Here is a 13,273-nt window from a genome sequence, read left to right as displayed (position 1 = left end):
TCAGACAAGAACTCTGGAACCTCAGAAGGGGTGGATGACGAAATAGTCAGAAATGGGACATCACCATGTACCCCCTGACAACCCCAGCTGGACACAGACATGGATTTCCAATCTAATACTGGATTATGGACTTTTAGCCATGGCAACCCCAACACGACCACATCATGCAGATTATGCAACACCAGAAAGCGAATAACCTCCTGATGTGCAGGAGCCATGCACATGGTCAGCTGGGTCCAGTACTGAGGCTTATTCTTGGCCAAAGGCGTAGCATCAATTCCTCTCAATGGAATAGGACACTGCAAGGGCTCCAAGAAAAACCCACAACGCCTAGCATACTCCAAGTCCATCAAATTCAGGGCAGCGCCTGAATCCACAAATGCCATGACAGAATACGATGACATAGAGCAGATCAAGGTAACGGACAGAAGAAATTTTGACTGTACCGTACCAATGGTGGCAGACCTAGCAAACCGCTTAGTGCGCTTAGGACAATCAGAGATAGCATGAGTGGAATCACCACAGTAGAAACACAGCCCATTCAAACGTCTGTGTTCTTGCCGTTCAACTCTGGTTAAAGTCCTATCGCACTGCATAGGCTCAGGTTTAAGCTCAGGTAATACCGCCAAATGGTGCACAGATTTACGCTCACGCAAGCGTCGACCGATCTGAATGGCTAAAGACATAGACTCATTCAGACCAGCAGGCATAGGAAATCCCACCATGACATCCTTAAGGGCTTCAGAGAGACCTTTTCTGAAAATAGCTGCGAGCGCACCTTCATTCCATTGAGTGAGTACGGACCACTTCCTATATTTCTGACAATATACCTCTATCTCATCCTGACCCTGACACAGAGCCAGCAAATTTTTCTCTGCCTGATCCACTGAATTAGGTTCATCGTACAGCAATCCGAGCGCCAGGAAAAACGCATCGATATTACTTAATGCAGGATCTCCTGACGCAAGAGAAAATGCCCAGTCCTGAGGGTCGCCACGTAAAAAAGAAATAATGATCCTAACTTGTTGAACTGGGTCACCAGAGGAGCGAGGTTTCAAAGCCAGAAATAGTTTACAATTATTTTTGAAACTCAGAAATTTAGTTCTATCTCCAAAAAACAAATCAGGAATAGGAATTCTCGGTTCTAACATAGAATTCTGAACCACAAAGTCTTGAATATTTTGTACTCTTGCCGTGAGCTGATCCACACATGAAGACAGACCTTTAATGTCCATCGCTACACCTGTGTCCTGAACCACCCAAATGTCTAGGGGAAAAAAAAGGCAAAACACAGTGCAAAGAAAAAAAAATGGTCTCAGAACTTCTTTTTTCCCTCTATTGAGAATCATTAGTACTTTGGGCCTCCAGTACTGTTGTGAAAGGTAATTCAGTACCACAGTGGACATAGAGGTCAGAACACATACAGTGACCTGACAATAACCCAAAAACATAGAACGAGCTCTGAGACGTGGGAACTCTGCTGACCGCAATCCCTAATCCTCTCCAACCACACTAGAGGCAGCCGTGGATTGCGCCTAACGCTCCCTATGCAACTCGGCACAGCCTGAGAAACTAGCTAACCTGAAGATAGAAAATAAGCCTACCTTGCCTCAGAGAAATACCCCAAAGGAAAAGGCAGCCCCCACATATAATGACTGTGAGTTAAGATGAAAAGACAAACGTAGAGATGAAATAGATTTAGCAAAGTGAGGCCCGACTTTCTGAACAGAGCGAGGATAGGAAAGGTAACTTTGCGGTCAACACAAAACCCTACAAAAACCACGCAAAGGGGGCAAAAAGACCCTCCGTACCGAACTAACGGCACGGAGGTACACCCTCTGCGTCCCAGAGCTTCAGCAAGCAGGAAAAAACAAATAGACAAGCTGGACAGAAAAAACAGCAAACAAAAAAGCAAAGCGGAACTTAGCTATGCAGAGCAGCAGGCCACAGGAACGATCCAGGAGAAAACAGGTCCAATACTAGAACATTGACTGGAGGCCAGGATCAAAGCACTAGGTGGAGTTAAATAGAGCAGCACCTAACGACTTCACCACATCACCTGAGGAAGGAAACTCAGAAGCAGCAGTACCACTTTCCTCCACCAACGGAAGCTCACAGAGAGAATCAGCCGAAGTACCACTTGTGACCACAGGAGGGAGCTCTGCCACAGAATTCACAACAGAATGGGCAAGGATGGGGATGGTGGTGGAGGAAGAAATGATGGAAGTGGTGGAATGGGCAAGGATGGGGATGGTGGTGGAGGAGGAAATGATGGAAGTGGTGGAATGGGCAAGGATGGGGATGGTGGTGGAGGAGGAAATGATGGAAGTGGTGGAATGGGCAAGGATGGGGATGGTGCTGGAGGAGGAAATGATGGAAGTGGTGGAATGGGCAAGGATGGGGATGGTGGTGGAGGAGGAAATGATGGAAGTGGTGGAATGGGCAAGGATGGGGATGGTGGTGGAGGAGGAAATGATGGAAGTGGTGGAATGGGAAAGGATGGGGATGGTGGTGGAGGAGGAAATGATGGAAGTGGTGGAATGGGAAAGGATGGGGATGGTGGTGGAGGAGGAAATGATGGAAGTGGTGGAATGGGCAAGGATGGGGATGGTGGTGGAGGAGGAAATGATGGAAGTGGTGGAATGGGCAAGGATGGGGATGGTGGTGGAGGAGGAAATGATGGAAGTGGTGGAATGGGCAAGGATGGGGATGGTGGTGGAGGAGGAATTGATGGAAGTGGTGGAATGGGCAAGGATGGGGATGGTGGTGGAGGAGGAAATGATGGAAGTGGTGGAATGGACAAGGATGGGGATGGTGGTGGAGGAGGAAATGATGGAAGTGGTGGAATGGGCAAGGATGGGCATGGTGGTGGAGGAGGAAATGATGGAAGTGGTGGAATGGGCAAGGATGGGGATGGTGGTGGAGGAGGAAATGATGGAAGTGGTGGAATGGGCAAGGATGGGGATGGTGGTGGAGGAGGAAATGATGGAAGTGGTGGAATGGGCAAGGATGGGGATGGTGGTGGAGGAGGAAATGATGGAAGTGGTGGAATGGGCAAGGATGGGGATGGTGGTGGAGGAGGAAATGATGGAAGTGGTGGAATGGGCAAGGGTGGGGATGGTGGTGGAGGAGGAAATGATGGAAGTGGTGGAATGGGCAAGGATGGGGATGGTGGTGGAGGAGGAAATGATGGAAGTGGTGGAATGGACAAGGATAGAGATGGTGGGGGAGAAGGAAATGATAGAAGTGGTGGAATAGGCAAGGAGGCGTATCTAGGGCAGTGGCGTATCTAGGGGGGGGCAGCCGGGGCATGTAGGGAATTAATTAATAGGGAATTAATTAATAGGGAAAATGTGAATTTGGGTGGACATATTTTGGCATGGTGGGGGGGCCCCATTTGAAAGTTCGCATCGGGGCCCATAACTTTGTAGTTACGCCACTGTCCAGAGCAAACCCAAATCAGTAGCATAATTCACTTCAGAGGATGCAACAGTTCGTTTAGAGCATTGAGAGACAAGCTAGTAATTTTTATATTTTACTCCAAAAACAGTTAGGCAGTATTTACAAAGTATAAAAGTATTTATATTATAAAGATGACAAATCATGTGTACAATACAATTATAAATAAAACAAGGATTTAAATTGAAAAAACACTGACATATCATTCAGATAATTTCATATCATCATGGCTGGCCTGTGGGCTTTGTAGGATGCACACATCTAGATGCATGTCACATCTATATAGCAGCAGGACCCCAAACACAAAGACACTGCTAAAATGCTGTCTCACTAAGTTATTCTTTGCCCAAAACCTGAGCACCCCCCTATGGTGACATCACTTAGGGGCTTTACTTAGACTATGAAAACTATTTTTACGCATTCCTCGCTGTATGAATCTTGTATACGAAATATACCAAATTCCTGAGGTGCACTCTGTGGGTGTCACCGTGCCTCCTGGGTGTAGGTGCGTACAGGTAACCTGCAATTAGCTGTCCTGCCGGTCTCTGAAATAAGGTGTAGAGGTCCTTACTCCCTCGGTGTTCTGGCTACCGGGATTCTGCACCTCAGAAGGAGGCAGCCTGTTCGGGGCTTTTCCCCTTCTGGTATCCTCTCCTTTGATTCGACTTCCTTCACGCTCTCTGCAATACAATTCTGCCTTTCAATGTCTCTTTCTGGGAGCTGCAGCTCTGAGGGCATGCACAGCTCTGCTGACCCTCTGTCCTCATCAGACTACTGTCTGGAACTTTCTCCTAACTTTCCCTACAGACTACCAGTTATATACAGTGGGGCAAAAAAGTATTTAGTCAGTCAGCAATAGTGCAAGTTCCACCACTTAAAAAGATGAGAGGCGTCTGTAATTTACATCATAGGTAGACCTCAACTATGCGAGACAAACTGAGAAAAAAAATCCAGAAAATCACATTGTCTGTTTTTTTAACATTTTATTTGCATATTATGGTGGAAAATAAGTATTTGGTCAGAAACAAAATTTCATCTCAATACTTTGTAATATATCCTTTGTTGGCAATGACAGAGGTCAAACGTTTTCTGTAAGTCTTCACAAGTTTGCCACACACTCTTGTTGGTATGTTGGCCCATTCCTCCATGCACATCTCCTCTAGAGCAGTGATGTTTTTGGCTTTTCACTTGGCAACACGGACTTTCAACTCCCTCCAAAGGTTTTCTATAGGGTTGAGATCTGGAGACTGGCTAGGCCACTCCAGGACCTTGAAATGCTTCTTACGAAGCCACTCCTTCGTTGCCCTGGTGGTGTGCTTTGGATCATTGTCATGTTGAAAGACCCAGCCACGTTTCATCTTCAATGCCCTTGCTGATGGAAGGAGGTTTGCACTCAAAATCTCACGATACATGGCCCCATTCATTCTTTCATGTACCCGGATCAGTCGTCCTGGCCCCTTTGCAGAGAAACAGCCCCAAAGCATGATGTTTCCACCACCATGCTTTACAGTAGGTATGGTGTTTGATGGATGCAACTCAGTATTCTTTTTCCTCCAAACACGACAAGTTGTGTTTCTACCAAACAGTTCCAGTTTGGTTTCATCAGACCATAGGATATTCTCCCAAAACGCCTCTGGATCATCCAAATGCTCTCTAGCAAACTTCAGACGGGCCCGGATATGTACTGGCTTAAGCAGTGGGACACGTCTGGCACTGCAGGATCTGAGTCCATGGTGGCGTAGTGTGTTACTTATTGTAGGCCTTGTTACATTGGTCCCAGCTCTCTGCAGTTCATTCACTAGGTCCCCCCGCGTGGTTCTGGGATTTTTGCTCACCGTTCTTGTGATCATTCTGACCCCACGGGGTGGGATTTTGCTTGGAGCCCCAGATCGAGGGAGATTATCAGTGGTCTTGTATGTCTTCCATTTTCTAATTATTGCTCCCACTGTTGATTTCTTCACTCCAAGCTGGTTGGCTATTGCAGATTCAGTCTTCCCAGCCTGGTGCAGGGCTACAATTTTGTTTCTGGTGTCCTTTGACAGCTCTTTGGTCTTCACCATAGTGGAGTTTGGAGTCAGACTGTTTGAGGGTGTGCACAGGTGTCTTTTTATACTGATAACAAGTTTAAACAGGTGCCATTACTACAGGTAATGAGTGGAGGAAAGAGGAGACTCTTAAAGAAGAAGTTACAGGTCTGTGAGAGCCAGAAATCTTGATTGTTTGTTTCTGACCAAATACTTATTTTCCACCATAATATGCAAATAAATTGTTAAAAAAACAGACAATGTGATTTTCTGGATTTTTTTTTCTCAGTTTGTCTCCCATAGTTGAGGTCTACCTATGATGTAAATTACAGACGCCTCTCATCTTTTTAAGTGGTGGAACTTGCACTATTGCTGACTGACTAAATACTTTTTTGCCGCACTGTATATCTGGGGAGTGACCTAGTAAATAGGAGCAAAAGCTCTCCCTGGTGGCCTGGAGTGTGAATGTGTTGCATGTTTGTGATACCTGGATGCAGTTATCCTTTCTTGCCTCCAAACGTAGCATCACCCTCCCCTGGAGGAAAGCAATACCACTGCGGCGACCAGGACCCTGGGGCACAGCACAAAAGTAAATGCAAACATTAACAATAATAAGCACAGAAAGGCTGGTGAATAATCAGAGAAATATATATGACACCAGAGTCATATGCCTACCAAGGTTAGTACCGCTTACCCATTGAAACTGGTGGTGTCCGCACGTCTCCCTGTTGGCCCCCCTTGACGCATGTTTTGCGTGACAGCTTTTTCAAAGTGTGTCAAGGGGGCCAGCAGGGAGACATGCAGACACCACCAGCTACAATGGGTAAGCGGGACTAACCTTGGTGGGCATATGAATCTGGTGTCATATATTTTCTTATTTCTGATTATTCACCAGCCTTTCTGTGCTTATTATTGTTAATGTTTGCATTTATACTTGCACATGGTTTATGATATTGATTACTTCTGGTTACTATTTTGTCCACCTTTTTCCTGCTGTATCAGCATGTCTCCTTACCTTTTTGACATCTTTGTGCCACTATGTATGGCTTACATTTTATTCAGTTAATATTTTTGCTTAATAAAATTTTCTGGACTTTTATTTCCTTTGGTGGTTTTCTTGTACTCCATTTCCCATATGCATACTATGAAGGCTCCAATTTCCCCCATATATATTGTAGGATATCCCCACTTCCTATATAATATATATATATATATTTAATTTTATTTATTTATTTATTTGTTTATTATGATCGCCCCACAGCCCGTTCACATAAAAGATAATGACGTTTATACTCGCCTCATCCTGATGCCCGTCACCGCAGCCACCATCTTCTCTTCTGGCCTGTATAGCGGCGCGAGACAATGATGTCATCGCTCCACCTGCATGCGCACATTGGCGTATCAGCCTTGGTCTGTGGTTTATGAGACAGACTGCTGTGCGCCGCGCGGACGTGTCTGCTGTCGGCCACATCACAGTACAGTACAGCAGACACGGCCGCATGTAGTTTACTGTGCACGGCCATCAGGCAGTCAGCCCTGCACAGCTGCTGGGGGAGCATTTGCCTCACTGCCACCCGGCCCAGCCCGACCCTGCTTATTTTCCACATTCTGTATACCACTCTGTGCACATGGCTCTTGCAGGAGCTGCACATTTCAGAGTTAGGCTGCCGTCACACTAGCAGTATTTGGTCAGTATTTTACATCAATATTTGTAAGCCAAAACCAGGAGTGGAACAATTAGAGGAAAAGTATAATAGAAACATATGCACCACTTCTGCATTTATCACCCACTCCTGGTTTTGGCTTACATATACTGATGTAAAATACTGACCAAATACTGCTAGTGTGACGGCAGCCTTATGTTTCGAGCAAATCAACAACACAAAACAGCTCTATAATATACAAAACATTTCATTGAATTATAGTTACTTTAAAATGTCATTTTTTGTTCACATGGTAAATTAAATGGGTTGTCCAATGAAGATAAATATCACCTGTCTGTAGGATAGGGTATAACTTACATATCAGTGGGAGTCTGACTACTGGGACAAGCACCAATTGGAGTACATTGATCTCCCTTAAAATTGAGCAGCAGTGCACTTTATTAATTTTCTATGCGGCTCCCAGAAAAAGCAAGGTGCAGCACTCCATTCTAACAGGTATAATCATGCCCTGTTCTGCTGATTGATGCAGGTATCAGCCATCAGACCCCCCCATCGATCTATGAGTTATCATCTATTTATTGGATACATGATGACTTATCTTCACTGGGCAAGGAACAACAAAAATAATGTGGAATTGCTGTTTTTTCTTTTCCTCCTCATAATGTTTTTTTTAATGTTTTTTTTAACATATTTAAATATATTGTATGGAACATGTGAATTCTCAAAGCATTTGGTCCGGATGAGTAAATAGAATGCAGCATAGACAGATGACATGGATGCAGTTGAGTTATCCATCGGGAGTAACAGTGGCTGTAGAGGCTGCATGGCAGCTTGAGGGATGGTGACTGTAGAGGCAGGATTGCAATCGGAGTATGCAGGTCAGAACCTGGGAACAGCAGATTCGAGGAAACGGGCAGACACATTGGAACATCAGAACAAAGTATGCAGATGACCACCTTGGAACAGCAGAACCGAGTATAAGGACAAGTATCTTGTAACAGCAAATCTGAGGATTTGGACAGGCACCTTGGAAAAGCAGAGTTGAGTAAACAGACATGCTCCTTGGAAGAGCATATCCCAGTATATGGACGGGCACCTTTGAACAACAGAGCTAGGTATGTTTGGAGACTAACTACAAACAAATGTAGAGGAGTCCAGCAATGTAACAGAGCTGCACTTAAGAAAACATAGCAGCAGAGTTCAGCGATATAGTAGCGGCAAGACAAGGAAATACCTGATTACTCAAGTGGCATACCACTAACTGAGCTGGCCTAAAAAGGCCTAGGGGTGTGACATCAGAGGTGTGCCATAAATTACCATGGTAACACAACATACACAAAGGAATGAGGGAACTGACTTTTGAGAAAGGAGAAAGAGAAAAGCCAGGCACTGGTGCAGTGACATATGAGTAACTGTGTAAAAAAAAGTCATTAAATAATACAACTGGGCTTGCATGGAAAAGTCCTTATATGGTAATGAAAACAGAAGAATAAATAAGTGAGATCTTAAAAGGACGGATAAAAAAAATGAAAAAAGTTCTAGACAAAAATGACTGAGATGCCAATGGGATAAGCTGACAGATCTGCTTAAATTTCTCTTATAGATTATTACATGTATTCTGTCTTTTCAATCTAATAAAGCAATAATGAAATAATGTAATACTCCATCTGAATTCTGTGTAAATACAGAGAAATAGGTTAATAATCAGCTGTAATTTTCCACCAGAATATTTTTCTTAATTCTATGGTGCAAAATACAACTGAAAAGTGAAGAAGACAATTGAGCCTTTGTATAGTGCAAAGCACAGGATTCAGAATCATTGAGAGGAGCTACTATGATACTGCAAATATTCTATTTCACTTACGGAAGAAAGACCCGAAACAGAAATACTCTATTGGACAAGGAGATATTGGGTAATTTTTTATGAAAATGCAGGAAAAAAATCAAAGCAGTATTTTCCAAATTTAGTCCTATTAATCATGCTTATGCTATCTAATTTCATTGTAAATAGTTAGAAATCTCTAATTTCCTTCATATATTTTCAGATTTCTAGTGGTTAGTGGTTCATTTGATCGGACTACAGCAGGAGATGTACCTCACCACTACCTGCAAAAGGAATTCAGACACACTAAGGACAACCTATTATATAAAGCCCACTTTCTCATTTACCAGCCAAACAGTAAAGACTAGTGTTGAGCATTCCGATACCGCAAGTATCGGGTATCGGCCGATACTTGCGGTATCGGAATTCCGATACCGAGATCCGATACTTTTGTGGTATCGGGTATCGGTATCGGATACATAGAGATGTGTAAAATAAAGAATTAAAATAAAAAATATTGATATATTTACCTCTCCGGCGGCCCCTGAACTCAGCGCGGGTAACCGGCAGGCTTCGTTGTTCAAAATCAGCGCTTTTAGGACCTGAGAATCACGTCCCGGCTTCTGATTGGTCGCGGGCCGCCCATGTGACCGCCACGCGACCAATCACAAGCCGCGACGTCACCGCAAGCTATTAATGCGCTCATTTTTAAAAATGAGCGCGTTAATGACTTTCAAAGACGTAGCGGCTTGTGATTGGTCGCGTGGCCGCGACCAATCACAAGCCGCGACGTCACCGCAAGCTATTAACGCGCTCATTTTTAAAAATGAGCGCGTTAATGGCTTTCAAAGACATAGCGGCTTGTGATTGGTCGCGGCCACGCGACCAATCACAAGCCGCTACGTCTTTGAAAGTCATTAACGCGCTCATTTTTAAAAATGAGCGCGTTAATAGCTTGCGGTGACGTCGCGGCTTGTGATTGGTCGCGGCCACGCGACCAATCACAAGCCGCTACGTCTTTGAAAGTCATTAACGCGCTCATTTTTAAAAATGAGCGCGTTAATAGCTTGCGGTGACGTCGCGGCTTGTGATTGGTCGCGTGGCGGTCACATGGGCGGCCCGCGACCAATCAGAAGCCGGGACGTGATTCTCAGGTCCTAAAACCGCTGATTTTGAACAAAGAAGCCTGCCGGTTACCCGCGCTGAGTTCAGGGGCCGCCGGAGAGGTAAATATATCAATATTTTTTATTTTAATTCTTTATTTTACACATCCCTATGGATCCCAGGGCCTGAAGGAGAGTTTCCTCTCCTTCAGACCCTGGGAACCATGAGAATACCTTCCGATACTTGATGTTCCATTGACTTGTATTGGTATCGGATATCGGTATCGGCGATATCCGATATTTTTCGGGTATCGGCCGATACTATCCGATACCGATACTTTCAAGTATCGGACGGTATCGCTCAACACTAGTCAAGACGAATTCTAAATGACCTCTGCATGATTTATAAAAAAAAAACTGTTCAATTCTAGGTTAAGCATTTTTTTTAAAGTATAGCTAAACTCGTTAATTTTAAAAAAAGTTAGCAAAATTTGGGTGAAAGTTCCTCCAAATGAGTAAAACAAGTCTACTTTATTGTCACAATGTGAAAATATATATACTGCTCAAAAAAATAAAGGGAACAGTTAAACAACAGAATATAACTCCAAGTAAATCAAACTTCTGTGAAATCAAACTGTCCACTTAGGAAGCAACACTTAAGCTGGGTTCCCATTGCGTTATGGGACCGCGTTAAACGGACAGCGTTGCACGGCGAAATTAACGCCGTGCAACGCGGCCGTTAACGCACCCATTGAAGGCAATGCGAACCGCGACCCCGACCGCAGCCCCATAGAAAACATTGCGTTAGCGCAATCCGCTAGCGCTAGCGCTAAACGGATTGCACTAACGCAATGTGACCCTAGCCTTATTGACAATCAATTTCACATGCTGTTGTGCAAATGGAATACACAACAGATGGAAATTATTGGCAATTATCAAAACACCCTCAATTAAGGAGTGGTTCTGCAGGTGGGGACCACAGACGACATCTCAGTACCAATGCTTTCTGGCTGTTTTGGTCACTTTTGAATGTTAGTTGTGCTTTCACATTTGTGGTATCATGAGATGGACGCTACAACCCACACAAGTGGCTAAGGCAGTGCAGCTCATCCATGATGGCACATCAATGTGAGCTGGGGCAAGAAGGTTTGCTTTGTCTGTCAGCGTAGTGTCCAGAGGTGCTACCAGGAGACAGGCCAGTACACCAGGAGATGAGGAGGGGGCTGAATGAGGGCAACAACCCAGCAGCAGGACCGCTACCTCCATCTTTGTGCAAGGAGGAACACTGCCAGAGCCCTGCAAAATGACCTCCAGCAGGCCACAAATGTGCATGTGTCTGCACAAACGATTAGAAACCGACTCCATGAGGATGGTCTGAGTGCCCGACGTCCACAGATGGGGGTTGTGCTCACAGTCCAACACCGTGCAGGACGCTTGGTATATGCCACAGAAGACAGGGTTGGCAAATTCTCCACAGGCGCCCTGTGCTCTTCACAGATGAAGGCAGGTTCACACGGAGTACATGTGACAAACGTGACAGTCTGGAGATGCCGTGGAGAGTGATCTGCTGCCTGCTACATCCTTCAGTATGACTGGTTTGGCAGTGGGTCAGTAATGTTGTGAGGTGGCATTTCTTTGGAGGGCCGCACAGCCCTCCATATGCTCACCAGAGGTAGCCTGACTGCCATTAGGTACCGAGATGAGATCCTCAGAGCCCTTGTGAGACCATAAACTGGTGCAGTTGGCCCTGGGTTCCTCCTAAAGCAGGACAATGCCAGACCTCATGTGGCTGGAGTGTGTCAGCAGTTCCTGCAAGATGAAGGCATTGAAGCTATGGACTGGCCTGCTCGTTCCCAAGACCTCATTCCGATTGAACACATCTGGGACATCATGTCTCGCACCATCCACTAACGTCACGTTGCACCACAGACTGTCCAGGAGTTGGCAGATGTTTTGGTCCAGGTCTGCGAGGAGATCCCTCAGGAGACCATTTGCTGCCTCATCAAGAGCATATCCAGGCGTTGTACAGTAGGGAGGTCATACAGGCACGTGGAGACCACACATAATACTGAGCATCTTTTCCTTGTCATGAGGCATTTCCACTGAAGTTGGATCAGCCTGTAATTTGTTTTTCCACTTTGATTTTGAGTATCATTCCAAATTCAGACCTCTATGGAATATTCATTTTGATTTACATTGATAATTGTTATGTTCTATTGTTCTGAACACATTCCACTAGGCAATGAATAAAAATTTGCAACTGGAATATTTCATTCAGAGATATCTAGAACGTGTAGTGTTCCCTTTATCTTTTTTTGAGCAGTACATACATACAGAATGTTACATCCAGAAATATATTTTGACACAAGTTTTGGCATTTTAGCTGTTTACCATGACACATTCAAAATGCAGTTATATGATCAACTAGCTGAAGAGCCCGGCTGTTATGATTTGGTAATTCAGTACCACAATGGACATAGAAGTCAGAGCACATACAGTGATCTGACAATAACCCAAAAACATAGAACGAGCTCTGAGACGTTGGAACTCTGCTGACCGCAATCCCTAATCCTCTCCAACCACACTAGAGGCAGCCGTGGATTGCGCCTAACGCTCCCTATGCAACTCGGCACAGCCTGAGAAACTAGCTAGCCTGAAGATAGAAACTAAGCCTACCTTGCCTCAGAGAAATACCCCAAAGGAAAAGGCAGCCCCCCACATATAATGACTGTGAGTTAAGATGAAACGACAAACGTAGAGATGAAATAGATTTAGCAAAGTGAAGCCCGACTTTCTGAACAGAGCGAGGATAGGAAAGGTAACTTTGCGGTCAACACAAAACCCTACAAACAACCACGCAAAGGGGCAAAAAGACCCTCCGTACCGACTAACGGCACGGAGGTACACCCTCTGCGTCCCAGAGCTTCCAGCAAGCAAGAAAAACCAAATAAGCAAGCTGGACAGAAAAAACAGCAAACAAAAAATAAGACAAGCGAAACTTAGCTATGCAGAGCAGCAGGCCACAGGAACGATCCAGGAGGAAGCAAGTCCGATACTAGAACATTGACTGGAGGCCAGGATCAGAGCACCAGGTGGAGTTAAATAGAGCAGCACCTAACGACTTCACCACATCACCTGAGGAAGGAAACTCAGAAGCCGCAGTACCACTCTCCTCCACCAACGGAAGCTCACAGACAGAAT

The sequence above is a fragment of the Ranitomeya imitator genome, chromosome 3 (genome assembly GCF_032444005.1).
Source record: "Ranitomeya imitator isolate aRanImi1 chromosome 3, aRanImi1.pri, whole genome shotgun sequence".
NCBI classification, from domain to species: domain Eukaryota; kingdom Metazoa; phylum Chordata; class Amphibia; order Anura; family Dendrobatidae; genus Ranitomeya; species Ranitomeya imitator.
The sequence above is the reverse complement of the archived record's forward strand: the minus strand, read 5'-3'. Positions refer to the sequence as shown.